This window comes from Rhincodon typus, chromosome 18, assembly GCF_021869965.1.
Source record: "Rhincodon typus isolate 14 chromosome 18, sRhiTyp1.1, whole genome shotgun sequence".
Classification (NCBI taxonomy): Eukaryota; Metazoa; Chordata; class Chondrichthyes; order Orectolobiformes; family Rhincodontidae; genus Rhincodon; species Rhincodon typus.
The window spans coordinates 27457667-27473233 of NC_063349.1; positions in this window are offsets into that span (position 1 = coordinate 27457667).

The following is a 15567-nucleotide window of genomic DNA, read 5'->3' on the forward strand; positions in this document are numbered from 1 at the left end:
TGAAGAACATTGTCGAAGGCTTTACTAAAATCCAAGTAAACAATGTTTACTGCTCTGCCCTCATCAATCTTTTTGATAACTTCCTCAAAAAACTCAATCAAGTTTGTGAGACATGATTTTCCTCACACAAAACCATGCTGACTATCCCTAATCAATTTTTTGCCTTTCTAAATGTCCATAAATCCTATCTTTCATAATCACCTCCAACAATTTACCCACATCAAAGTCAGACTCACAGGTCTATAGTTCATGGTTTCTCCTTACAACCTGTCTTACACAAAGGTACGACATTAGCCACCCTCCAGTCATCAGGCACCTCATCCATAGTTATAGATGATGCAACTATTTCTGCAAGGGGTCCTCATTTAGTTCCCACAATGTTCTGGGATACATTTGATCAGGTCCCAGAGATTTATCCACCTTTATATTCTCTAAGACCTCCTGAACCTCCTCTCTGTAATGTTAACTACTTCTAAAACATCAAAATTTATTTATCTGCATTCTCTAGATTCCATTTCTTTCTCCACAGTGAAAGCCGATGTGAAATATTCATTTAGTATCTCTCCCATCTCCTGGGGTTCAACACAAAGATGACCTCCTTGATCTGTAAGGGGCCCTACCCTCTCTCTGTTTATCCTCTTGTTCTTAATGTATTTGTGGAATCTTTTTGGATTACCCTTAACCTTATCTGGCAATGCTATCTCATATCCCCTATTTGCCTTCCTGATTTCTTTCTTAAGAATGTCCTTACACTCTTTATATTGATTAAGAAATTCAAATGAACCAAATTGTCTGTATCTAAAATAAGACTCTCTTTTACTCTTGACTAGAACCTCAATATCTTTATTCATCCATTGTTCTTTAATTTTACCAGCCTTACTCTTCACTCTAACAGGAACGTAATGCCTTTGAACTCCTGTCATCAAACTCTTGAAAGCCTCCCACTTGTCAGGTATCCCTTTAACTGTGACCAGTTTACTCCAGTCAACTTTAGAAAGCCATTTGAAATACTCCCACATGTCCAATGTGGATTTACCCTCAAACAGCCACCTCCAATCAAAATTCTCCAGTTTCTGCCCAGTATTATTGTAGCTTTCCTTCCCCAAATGATGATGACACCAAAATTGGTGATATGGTAGACAGTAAAGAAGGTTTTCTAAGATTACAAAGGGATCTTGATAAATGAGTTAATGGGCTGAAAAATGTCAGATGGAGTTCAAACTGAATAAATGCGAGGTATCCATATCCATGAGTATCTTAAAACTCACAGTATTATGGTCACTACTCCCAAAATGCTCCCCCACTGAAACTTCACTGACTTGGCCGGCTCATTTCCCAAAATCAGGTCCAGTATAACCCTTTCCTTGGTTGGATAATGTCTTTGATCTCTTAAAGTACTATTCTGTTTAAAATGTAGACAGCACTTTTACGGTTTACCATGACCACAAGATGGCAGTCATATATCATAGAACCGAACATTCATTAGTGCCTATGTAAGGAAGTAAATATGATGTGTTGATTTTTTTGTTAACCACTGATTTTCTCTTTTTTAATTTCTAACAAACAGTAGCGCAAATAATAAACACCAAGAAGCTAATCAGTAGAGCACTCTGGCCAGCCACTTGATCCATCTTCAGATTGTGGCTTCATTAAGATTTGGGTGAGCCATAAATGCCAAATCGGTGAACTGGTGCAGCCTGTTTGTTGTCTTTGGGTCAATGCAATATCAGGCAGTCTAGATGTCAGCTTAAAAAAAGGCAGGCAAGTAGATGGTCCAGGGATATATTTAATAAAGGACAACAGCAGTGTCCCACAATCTACTTTTCGGGCCTGGAGGACCACTCCTCCTCTTCAAGACCCATCAAAAAACTAATAATCTAGTTCTGGAGAAATGTCATGTTGGGCTCAATGTTAACTATGTTTCTCTCTACACAGTTGCTGCCAGGCTTGCTGAGTCACTCTAGCAATTTCTGCTTCTATTTCAGAACTCCAGCATCCACAGTATTTTGCATTTGGCTGTATTTTGCAGGAATGCTACCAATATGTAGCGTAAGGAGCACCCAGGCACAGAACCTCTGCTTGGGACTGCTATGTCTCTGTCAAGCTAAGGATATAGTTGCCTTCCAACTGGATTAAGACAGCCCCTGGGTATTCAGAGAAATAGAGGAAAGCTTTTGGCACTGTCAGCATTCTCCTAAATCCAAATTTAGCTGGAGCCACTATTTCCCCCTCACTGCCTGATGGAATGATGGTGCTACTTTGTGATGTTTATTCCCACTCCTGGTCTTTGCCACCAGAATTCAGTTACTACAGCACCCAACAAATTCACATTGGAAAGCAACTATAAAACATGAATCAGGTGATTAATCTTCCATCATTTTAATTCTGCCGTTGTCCACTTTATACAGGGCAAAGAGAATGTTATAATCTCCTTCAGTGTCAATATCAAAAAGGATTAACCTTGTTATGTTATCCAGTTGCTCATTCTTTCCTTATAAGGCTTGATGTAAGGCATGGGCAATTTAAATGGTCGTGTGGTTGGGGAATCATAACTGACATCCACAGTTTCTAGCAGAAGTCATTGGATAGCCCTGTCTTTTAACATATAAAGGATATTGTTGATGAGCAAAAAAATAGGTTAAAGACATGATGTGTTCTAGGACTTTGGCTGCTTTTTTGCTGAAATGATACTTCCCCATAGAACGGATAGTATTGCAATCTTTACACACCAAAGAATTGGTTACGGAGCAACATCAATACTGGAAAGGCCTATATGTGGCTTATCAAGTTGCTCTATTTTGGTCAGATAGAAGAGAGAAAAATAAACAAATTGAATAAGATTGGATTAGATAATGAAAATGTTAATAAATAGACATTTTCAGCTAATTAATTTGGTATTAAAAGCGTAACATATACAATAGGTAAATTTTAAAAAATTTATTTAACATAACCATTTCATAAAATATCACCAAGCTGAGAATGAAAACTCTCTTCATACATGAAACTGGAAGAGAAACTAAAATTTAGTTTTTATACTGGATTTGTAAACATTCAAACTTTTTAGGGAAATCTTGTTCGTGTCTCTACTGTCAGAATAATAGCTGTAGCATTTTGTTTGATTGAATTAAGAGTGAATTTTAAATTGCTTTTGTTTTTAAGAAAACAATCATTGCATATTAACCTGAGTTCCAATTTTGTTAATATCACCTGGTGTAAAGTAATATCACAGGACTCTGTTAATCACAGCAGAGGCTTCTGGAATTAGTCTAAAATCAATGGGAAATTCAGAAAGCATCTAGTTTCACAGACAATACCTTAAGATGAGGACTCCTGAATGTATTTTATTTTATGATATAAAAATGATAATCAAAAAAATGTTCAAATGACACTAGCTCAAAACCTGGGATAATTTAAAAATATTATGGTCACAAAAGAAGAAAATTTACAGTTTTCTTGTCAAAATATGTATTTCATTTTAAGCCAAATATTTCCTTTAAATTGATAAATATTTTAATAAAATATTTTAATTTATTTTAACACACTGAAAACATCCATTCCTGTTTGTTGCTAAGTGTCAGTGACAGAACAAAATATCGCTGAAGTGACCTTAACACTTTAAGTGAATGGATAAAAATCTGACAAATGTAATGTCATTGTACTGGGATATAACAGAGTACTTTATAAGTGGTGAAAACCTAGAAAAATTGAAAGTCCAAAAAACTTTGGAAGTCCAAGTGCAGAGATTATTAAAATGTCTATTATAAAGGAGGTATTAAGATAGCACATCTGGAAAATCATAATATGATCAGGTAGCGTCAACATGGTTTTATGAAAGGATAACAAGGTGTAGAGCTGGATGAACGCAGCAGGCCAAGCAGCATCATAATCATGTTTGATAAGCTTGTTGTTATTTGAAAAAAGGTACTAATGACTAAATAAGCTATTCTGTGACATTAATTGAGGGAGGAATAGTGGTCAGGACACAGGGGATAGCACTTTTTGAAAGTAGTACCATGGGAGCTATTACATCCAGGGCCAAACATACAGGGCCTTGGTTTCACATTTCATCTGAAAGCTGTCATCCTGAACAGTTTAGCACTCCATTACTACTGCAATGGAGTGTCAACTTGAATTTCTTTTCCTTGTGCTTAAACCCTACAATAGGACTTTTGCCCAAAGGCTGTCAACTAAGTCACGGCTGACATGATTATCCACGACCAACATGATTAACACATAAAATAAGGACTCAAGGAATTGGAGAGTAATCTATGGGCATGGATGGAGAATTAATAAATTGACTGGTTGCAAAAAGTAAGGATGAATGGGATACATTAAAGTTGGCAGGCTGTAACTAATGGAGTGCTTCAAGGATGAATGCTCAGTCCTCTGCTGTGTTGATATAATTTATGGAGGCCAAGTCCCTGAGTATATTTAAGAAAGAAATAGATAGATTTGTACACTTATGGAATGGGGAAAGATGTGTGGTGTTGAGATAAAGGATCAGCCATAATCATATTGCAAGGCAGAATAGACTTGATGGGCCAAATGGCCTCCTGCTCCTAGCAGATCAAGAGACTGAAAGTAACGTACCTAAGTTTGCTAACAGTAGATGCAAAGCCATATGGATTGAGGATTGTCAGGTCAGCCACAAAGAGGGTGAAAATCGATATAGACTGATTAAGTAAGTGAGCAACAAATTGGCAGATGGAGTATGATGTGGGAAAGTGTGAGGCTATTTGCTGCAGTGAGAATAGAAATCTGATTTTTTAAAAAATCTGTAACTTTGAAACAAAAGCAAAATACTGTAGATGCAGGACATCTGAAAAAGGAAAACAAAGTGTTGGAGATACTCAGCAGGTCTGGCAGCATCTGTGAAGAGAGAAAGAATTAACGTTTGAGTTCAGTATAACTCTTCTTGCAGGCATTCCAGTTTACATTCACTTCCCTCATCCAATTCATCATTATATATATTCTAATGATGTGTTGATCTGTTTGATCCTACTGATCTCTCTGGCACTCCACTAGTTACATGTTGCCATCCTGAAAATGCTCCCCTTTGTCCTAATGATGTCTTCTATTAGTTAACCAATCATTTATCCATGATAATATACAATCTTCAATACCATGTGCTTTTATCTTATTAAATATCCTTATGTGCAGTTCCTGATCAAATGCCTTTTAGACACCCAGATTTATTACTTCCACTGGCTCCCCTTTATCTTTCTGCTTTTTACTTCCTCAAAGAATTTTAATAAATTTATTAGGCATAATTTCCCCTTCATGGAGCCATCTTGACTCTGCTTGATTATATTATGCATTTGTAAGTGCTCTGATATTGCATCATTTCTAATAGACTCAAACATTTTCACAATGACAGATGTCATGCTAGCTGGCCTATAGCTACTTATACTCTTACCCCTTCATGAGAATAGAAAACAAAATATTCTTAAAAATGTGTAACTTTAAAACAAAAGCAAAATATTGCAATTGCAGAAGATCTGAAAAAAGAAATCCTGGAGAAACTCAGCAGGCCTGACAGCATCTGTGAAGAGAGAAAGAGTTAATGTTTGTATTCAGTATAATCCTTCTTGGCATTGGCAATTTTCCAATCCTCTGGGATTTTTCCAGAAACTAAAGATTTTTGGAAGATTATTACTAGTGTGTCCACTATCTCAATATCTGTTTCCATTTGTGTCCTAGGATGCAAACCGTCAAGTCCAGGGGATATATTGACTATTGGTCCCATTAGTTTCTCTAACACCTTTTCTCTAGTAACAGTTATTGTGTTTATTTCATCCCCAACCCTCTTTTGCCCTTATTATTTTGTATTTTTGAAATGCTATTAGTATCATCCACCACGAAGACTGATGCCAATTACATGTTCAACACCTCTGCCATTTCCTGGTTCCTCATTATTATATCCCAAGTCTCATTCTCTAAGGGGGCCTTGTTCACTTCAGCCTCTCTCTTCTTTCTTTATATATTTAAAAAGCTCATATTGTTCATTTTCAATTTCTTGCTAGTTTACTTTCAAAGTTTATTTTCTCAATGTTTTGTTATTTTTTGTTGATTTTTAAAAAATTCCCAACCCTCCAGCATATTACTAATAAACTTTGCCACATTGTTTATTTTCTCTCAACTTGATGCTAACCTTAACTTCCTTGGTTAAGCATGGTTGGTTTATCCCCTTACGAGCATCTGTCTTCCTCACTGGGATATGTCTTTGTTATGAGTCATGAATTAATTTTTTTATTTATTCATGGAATGAAGACATCACTGGCATTTATGAAACAGATGGATTTTTCCTGACAATCGACAATGGATTCATTAAACTCTTAATTCCATATTTTTATTGAATTCAGAAACCTTCATCTGCCATGGCAGGATTCAAACCTGGGGGGTCTTCAAAACGTTACATGGGTCTCTGGATTAACAGTCCACTAATACCACTGGGCTATCACCTCCCCTTGACTATCTGTCTGTCTTAACTGTCTACCATTACTTATCAACCATCCCTTTGCCAAAACTCTTTTTTCCAGTCCATTCCAGGCTGGTTCTGGCCTCATTTCTTTGTAATAACCCTTATTTAAGTTTAGCACAGTTGTTTCTGACCCAAGGTTCTCACTCTCAAACTGAATGCTAAATTCTACCATGTTATGGTCACTGTTTTTTGAGTCATCTTTTACTCTATGTTTATTTATTAATCCTGCATCATGACACATTGCCAGAAACTAAAATAGCTTTGAATGCACAGCATATTCTTCTAGGTAACTATCCCAAATACACTCTATGATTTTCTTCTCATGGCTAATCAGTTTGATCTTCCCCACTCTACATGAATATTAAAGTCGCTCATGTTTCATGCATTGCCTTTTGTACATGCCTTCATTTTCTCCTGATCTATTCTGTGTCCTGCGGTATAGGAGAAGAAGAAGAATATTCTTTATTGTCATGTGTATTCAAGTACAGGAGTACAGTGAAAGGTTTTACAATGTCACCTCCTATAGCACTATATTAGGTATAAGTACCTAGGTATGAATCTTAAATACAAAAGAAGAATAAAAAGAAAAGTATTTGTATTTGTTAGAGGGCTTATAGAAAATTTGCACCAATGTCTTCTTCCCCTTGTTATTTCCTGCCTTCACCCATATGGATTCCACATCTTCCAATCCAAGACCATTTCTTGATATCATACTTATTCCATCTTGTACTGACAAAGCTGCTTCGCCATCTTTTCCTTCCTATCTGTCCTTTTGAGAAGTCACACACCTATGGATATTTTATCCCCAGCATTGATCTTCTTGTAACCATGTCTCTGTACTGGCCAAAAGATCATATCCACTAACCTCTATTTGTGCTGTTAATTGATATATCTTATTCCAAAATACTCCATGCGTTTAAGTAAAGAGCCATTAATTTTGCCTTTCTAATATTTATCTCCCTTTGACCATACTTACTGCTTTATTTTTATAAGTTTGTACACTCTAATCCTTCCTGTCATACTCTGAGTATCATTATCAATACAGATGCCTTACCAATGCTGCTATATCCCTTTGCTTTGTAAGTCTGTTTTACAAATATCATGAATATGTCTTCTGCTGTGATTCGGCTGAATCATCCAGTATTTAACTCCCCTTTGATCATTGGTTATTCCATGGCCAGGTCTAGACTGAATTGTATGGACATAATCTTGTTTTCTTAACAGAAAGCAACACAATCACTGGTCTATAGTGGAGATACTTGGTTCCGGGATTGATGGATTTGTGAATGCTCCTTCTGTACCATTGTTTATAATAATGCCCCTTACAGACTCTTAATTGTATTAGTCAATGACAATTACATTGTATCATTGTCTGTGATAATGTTAATCAATCTTTTGATGACCCACAGTTCAGTTGCCTCACACTTTTGCAAGATCACGGTTCACCCCTTCATATCGCTATAGTTCATCTCTGTATATTGTGTTGAGGTTTGGCCCTTCGTATTTTATAGTTCAAGGTTACATCCATGGGTTTTGGTGTTTTTAGACCTTATGATTTTGCAGTTCAGGGGAGGTCATGCCCCTCACCTCCTAAATGGTTACCTTTGCTCACTGCTCTAGTAAAATGGCAGTCACCATCTCAATGCCAATTGACAGACCAGTAGCTCCTGAGCCTCAGCAGCTACATTGAGTCAAGTGAGTGCTGCCAAGGCATGGCCAAAGACTGCCAGAAAACCTAAACACAGAGGAACCTTTGGAGGCATAAAATTAGAATTAAGTAATTCTGAGAGTGAGACTGTTAAGTACTTGGAGCCATGATGTGGAGGTGCCGATGTTGGACTGGGGTGGACAAGGTCAGAAGTCACATGACACCAGGTTCTAATCCATTTGAAATCACAAGCTTTCGGAGTGTTGCTCATTTGTCAGGTGGACATCAGTACTTGGAGCACTGGGATAACACCTCTGAGGGTTGTAAAATGTGGCCTTGAATAAATTATGCTTTTAAGAATATGATATGCATAGCACAAGGCCACCTTGGAAGAGAAACTATTTTCTTTCTCACTCTGGAAGTACACATTAATAGTCCCTGCCATGAAGTTGGCTTGGTTCAGACTTCGTAAAATCGGTAGGATGGTGCCTTGTATAACCTTTCATCTACAAAAGTGTAACTAAGGGAGGTGTTAGTGCTGTGGGAGTGTCGCTGGGCCAGTAATCCAGAGACCCAAGCTAATGGTCTAAGGAACAGGGTTCAAATTCCACCATAACTTTTAGTGAAATTTGAATTCTTTAAATAGAAAATCTGGAATTAAAAGCTAGTCTAATGGTAACTGTGAAATAATTGTTGATTGTTGTGAAAAGCAATGTCCTTTAGGGAAATAAATCAGTGCCTGATCTAGCCTGCTAGTAATGTCAGACTCACAGCAATGTGGTTGACTCTTAACTACCCTCTGAAAAGGCCCAGTTGGCATTCAGTTGTTTCAAACCACTACAAAGCCTAAGAAAGGAATGAGACCAGATGGACTACTGAGCAAAAACCTAAGTATTGAAAATGAGAATGGCAAACCCAGCCCTGTTAACCTTACAAAGTCCTTCTTTCTAACATCTAGGACAAATGTTTGTAAGCTGTCCCCCACAGACAAGTTCACAGCCTAAACTAGTCAAAATCACAGAATCATACTTAAGAGGCAATGTCCCAATACCACCAACATCAACTGTGGGGTGGCACAACAACATATAGTTAAGAAAGAATTGTCCTGGGAGTACTGAACATTGACTCTGGACCTCATGACATCTGGTCAAACATGAGTAAGGGGAAACTCTGGCTGACTACCATTGCTAATGAATCAGGATTCTTTTATGGTGAACACCATTTGGAAGAACCACTGAGGATGACAAATACAGAGAATGCAGTACAGTTGAGGGACTTAAAAGTCCATCAGCAAGAGTAATTCGGTAGAACAGCAGTTAACCAAACTTACCAAGTCCTAATGGCTATAGCTTCTCGACAGAATCTGCAACAGATAGTAAGAAAACATACAAACAGAAATCTACTTGCCCTCATTTGTCGATAACAATATTGGTAGGACAATCTTTGTGGAGACTAAGTCCTGCCTTCATGTTGGGGGATACCATCCATCATGTGTGTGGCATTAACCATCATACTGAATAGAATCATAGAATCATAGAATCCCTACAGTGTGGAAACAGGCCCTTTGGCCCAACAAGTCCACACCGACCCTCAGAGCATCCCACCCATACACATCCCCCTATAGCACACCTAATCTACACATCCCTGAACACTACGGGCAATTTAGCATGGCCAATCCATCTAGCCTCCACATCTTTGATAGATTTTGAACAGATCTAGCAACTTGGAACTAGACATTCATGAGGCACAATGGTCCATCCACACCCAGAGTTGTATTCAACCTCAATCTGTAGCCTCATGGCCTGGCATGTCTTCACTTTATCATTAATATGGTCCCGACCATCTTCACCTGCTTCTTCAGTGACCTTTCCTCATCTGTAAAGTCAGAATGAAGATATTTGTGGACAATTATCAAATTTTCAGCACCTTGCATGCCTCCTTAGATAACAAAACAGCTGTTGTTCTTATGCAACAAACCCTTGACAACATTCAGACTTAGGCTGACACTGGCAAATAACTCTTAGACCACACAAGTGACAGGCAAAAACCACCTTCCATGTGAGGTTCTAACCATCTCCACCTGACATTTAATAGAATTGCCATTGCTGAATATTCCACCATCAAAATCATGGTATTTGTCATTGATCTGAAACTGACCTGGAGCAACCAAATATACATTATGGCTTCAAAAGCAGGAATTGTGCTGCATGTGACTCACTTCTTGACTCCCCAAAACCTGATCAGCATCAAGACAAACCATTAATGTCAAGACACTCTGCCAACCATCCATCTGTCTTCTTGTATCAATAAAACACACTCATCTGTTGCAGGTTGTACACTTTTGCTATCTATTTAGGTAATGTGTCATAGCCATTAGGTAATGTGTCATAGCCAATCTGCTGCTAATAAAGTTAATCAACCTACAACATACAAACATACAAATTAACCTTGGTTTAAGTTCTACCATGGCCACTCAGCTCCGGACCTCATTGTAACCTTGGTTCAAAATGGACTAAGAGCTTATAAAGACCACATCTTTTTATTTTCAGACTGCAGATGAAAGAAAGGAAGGTAAGTGCTTTAAGCAAGGAGACCATAAAGAGATGGCTTAAGTTTTAGAAATCATGTTTATTGGAACACCTTGTGAGTTTCATACAATAATCCATTAATTCCTAAAACGGTTAGGGCAAAGCAGACACCATGGACCAAATGAGATCTGAATTAAACTGCTTGACAACAATGTTCTGATTGGTTCCTGACCAGGTGACAATTGCTTTTGTGGGACAATGCAGAGGAGAACCACTTAGCCTGCAAAAAGAAAGCATTTTAAAAAATCGGCGTCTGTCTTTCAATTGTTGATGAACGGGAAAGTCTGCAGTAACAGCTAACTGTTTTCCACTCATGTTTCACTGCAAATCTTCTCTTGAAGGAGGAGTGAAATACCTTCAATGACAGGAAAAAGACGTATTCTCGAATACTGAATAAAAGAGAGTATTGGTGTACCAACAACTTTGTGTCAACTGCAAAGAATTAAAAGGGAATGGAAGAAACAAAAAAAAAATCGTCATCCAATTCATCAAACAACTCATCCTGTAGTCTAGTCTGGTATTTCATTGATCTTTATCTTTTTTTCCATCCTTAATATCATATCTTGATTGCCTATGTGTGGTTTGTGTGTTTGTGAAGGGAGGATATAAAATGGGTAGAGTTAAGTTACAGAAACTTGGTGAATGTTTTCTTTCAACTTGAATTTGTCAGTCAGGTAACTTGGAGTCTTTGGATAGTTTGACTAAACCTTTTCACATTTGTAATGATTCCAGGAATAGAGTCAGTGTTGAATCAGACCCTTCGGTCCAATTCATCCATGCTGACCGGATAGCCTAAATTAATCTAGTCCCATTTGCCAACATTTGGCCCATATCCCTCTAAACACTTCCTATTCATGTACTCATCTAGATGCCTTTTAAATGATATAATTGTACTAGCCTCAACAACTTATTTTGGCAGCTCATTCCATACGTGCACCACCCTCTGCATGAAAACATTGCTCCTTAGGTCCCTTTTAAATCTTTCATCTTTCACCTTAAACCTATGCCCTCCAGTTTTGAACTCCCCTATCCTGGGTTATTCACCCTATCCCTGCCCCCAGTGATTTAATAAACCTGTATAAGGTCACCCCTCAGCCTCTGACACTTCAGGGAAAATAGCCTTAGCCGATTCAGCCTCTCCCTATAGCTCAAACCCTCTAAACCTAGCAACATCCTTGCAAATCTTTTCTGAACCCTTTCGAGTTTTACAATATCCTTCCTGTATAATGGGCCTTAATTCCAAATGTACTAGCCCAGAGATTATGACAAGTTGAACTCCAGAGTGACTGCCATTGACTTCAAGGTGGCATTTGGCTGAGTATGGCATCAAGGAGACCTAACAAATTGGAGTCAATGATAGAACTACCTCTTAAGAGTGCTAAGGAAATCTGGCATGTTTACAATCACTCAGTATTTATAGATGCAACATAGAAAGCATTCTATCCGGATGCATCATGCTTGGTATGGCAACTGCTCTGCCTGACCATAGGAAATTACAGAGAGTTGTAAATGCAGCCCAGCACATCATAAAAACCAGCCTTCCTTCCATTGACTCTGTCTACACTTCCTGCTGCCTCGAGAAAGCCAACATAATCAAAGCCCCCTCTCACCCTGTTCATACTCTCTTTCACCCTATTGCATTGGGCAGAAGATACAAAATTTGAAAACACATACTAACAGATTCAAGAAGAGCTTCTTCCCTGCTGTTATCAGACTTAGGAATGAACCTTTCATATATTAGAGTTGATCTTTCTCTGCACATTCTCTGTAGCTGTAACATTATATTCTGCATTCTGTTCTATGAACCTGATGTACTTATGATTTGTCTGGATAGCATGCAAAACAATACTTTTTGTTGAATCTCAGTGCATGTGACAATAATAAATCAAATCAAATTTTAAAAATGGCAAATAATCTTCATTAGCTGGAGACATTCCTAGCACAAAGAAGGATAGTTGTGATTGTTAAAGATCAATTATCTCAGTCCCAGGATCTTTCTGCAGGAGTTCCTGAGGATATTGTCTAAGTCACAACCATCTTTAGCATCTTCATTAATGACCTTTCATCAATCATAATGTCAGAAGTGAGGATGTTTGCTGACGATTGAACAATTTTCAGCATTAACACCGTCTCAGATACTGGAGCAGTCCATTTCCATATGAAACAAGACAAAGACAACATTCAGGCTTTGGCAAATTACTTTCAGACCATAAAAATGACAGGCAATGACCATTATTGTTAGGCAATGACCAACAAGAGACAAAGAGACTGCCACCTCTTGATTTCAATGGCATTACCAACATTGAATTCCCCAGTTTAAACATCCAAGGGGTTACTATTGACAAGAAACGTAAATGGTCCACCAACATAAATACTATATCTACAAGAGTTAGTCAGAGGCTAACAAAGCCTGTCCTATCTACAAGGTACAAGTCAGGAATGTAATTTAATACTCTCCACTGTACTTAATGTAAATACAACTCCAACAAATGCAAGTTCAACGATTTCCAGGATGGACCATCCATTTGATTGGTAGCCTACTCACCATCTTAAAATCCACCTGTGAATAAAGTGTGAACTATCCACAAGATTCATTGCAGCAACTCACCAGCTTTTCTTCAACAACACCTTCCAAACATGCAACTTCCACTATATAGGTGGACAAAAGCAGTAGATTCATGGGAACACCACCACCCACAAGTTCCTCTCCAAGTCACCCACCATCCTGACCTAGAACCACATTGCTGCTCCTTCAGTATCACAGCATCAAAATCCTAAATAACATTTCATAATAGCACTGGGATGTACTTGCAGCAATGTTGCAAGAAGGCAGCTCGCCAAACTACATTTCAAAAGGAAATTAGGAATGAAGCCTTGCCAACAATGCTCATATCCTATGAACAAACTAAAATTAAAACATTGAGCCATTTAGTTTAATTTAGATGGCAGCTTGTGTTATGAAACCAGCTGAAGTTATTACTGGACAAGTCAGATCCTAGACTGAAATCAGGCTTGATCAATAATATTTTGTTTTGTTTTTGTCACTAACGAAACACAAGCATGTAGTATTGCAGATTCAGTTTTAACAATAAATCAGAAGTTTATTAAACAAAAGAAATGAAGATAAAATGGAATAAGTCAGACTATTTATTTAGTACAAACTTAATTTTTTTAAAATACGCAGTAACATACAGTCCTATTCATCCCCAAAAAAGTCTGCTTTAGAGATCCCCACACAGTACCAAAAACCACCCCTTGTATATATTCACATGGGGAAATACATTCTTTTTTTTCCCAACAGCTCAACTGCATAAGTTAACAGTGACTTCAACTGCTAGTCTGGAAAGTGAGATGGCTTTTTCCTGGAATCTCCGTACATTTGGGTTTAAAAATTCTCAGCTTCAAATAACCCCTTCAAGGTTTTATCCAAGTACTTCTGATCTAAAACTATCACTTAACTCCTTACTCTAAGGTAGTTTATTTTTCTATCTTGTCCTTTTTTCAATAACTCTGATTTATACATCCATATTCATCCAAGCACTTCTGCAGAATTGCCCCAAAATGAAAAAAAACGGAAATTTCTCTTAAGCTAAAATAAATTCCTAAATTTTTAACAGTAACTACGACATACAATTGTTTACATGTTCAATCATGAGTATTCCTAATGTACACAAAAATCCATTAGTTCTGAAAGCTTACTCCCTCAAGCTGTTTTAAAAGAATTTAGCATGGCTGTAGAAATACCTGTAAGTTAATCATTAAACTCTTCACAAAAAAATGCAAAGAAAAGTCACTCAAAATTTTTAAAAATCCCAACTTAAAATTAATGGTATTAAAAATTTATAAAAATCACACAGTCTGCATCAAACTTGTTGAAATTATTTCATTTATTTGCTGGCTATACAATCAGATTAAACAGGGCTAAACTTGTGTGATGGATTTCTTAAGCTTCAACTAATGTAGAAAGTCAGCAGAAAAAAAACTATGTTCAAAGAACCTCCAGTTATGAAGGTCAATAACCTTGTCCTTTTGTGAGTTATGAAACATTTTTAATTTTGCTGGTCCAGGTGTCTAAATAGAAAGCTTGCTTCTTATCTGCTCCCTTTGCAATTAATTAGTTTATGAAGTCCTGGTGTCATTAATGAGCAGAACTGCCTGAGGGATAAGGCAAAGAGATCTTTAGAAACTCATTGGCCTTAGAATTTGGCCTGGGGGGTGCGGTTTGTCAGTGCTGCTCACCGGCAAATCTGTGTTTATGAATGTTGTAGTCACCTTATAATCACCTTCTATAGAACAATAAAGTCACAGGAGAAAGTTACAAGCCTGCAATGCAAATAAGTATATTCATGCAATATATAACATGCACACTTTAAAGTCATTTTGACATTGTTGATTAAGGGTGAAAATTTTGCTGCAGAAATGTGAAAGCAATTTACTCATTCTGCAACATGTTGGTTAAATTGCCAAAGCACCATAGGATGCAGTTGAGGAACTAAATTGTTGGATATTTTGACTCAGTTACCTTTTTTTTTACATCTAGTGTTTGGGATAAGTATAGTAAATGAAGGCGTTCGGAGGTGCATTTCATAACCTGGCTATTTTGTACTAATGTCTCAAATCTGGCACTAGCATTGTACTTTTAGCTCTTAAGAAGATTGGATTTAGAATGGCAGAAAATAGTAAGCCTACTTCAGGCTGGAAATTAAATACTACATTTAATGATCTACCTACAAGCAGTATTTTGATAAAGTCATTAACTTAGAAATGCACAGAGTCAGAAGACACTATCATGGCTTATCTGAGATAACAAGGTGTAGAGCTGGATGAACACAACAGGCCAAGCAGCATCA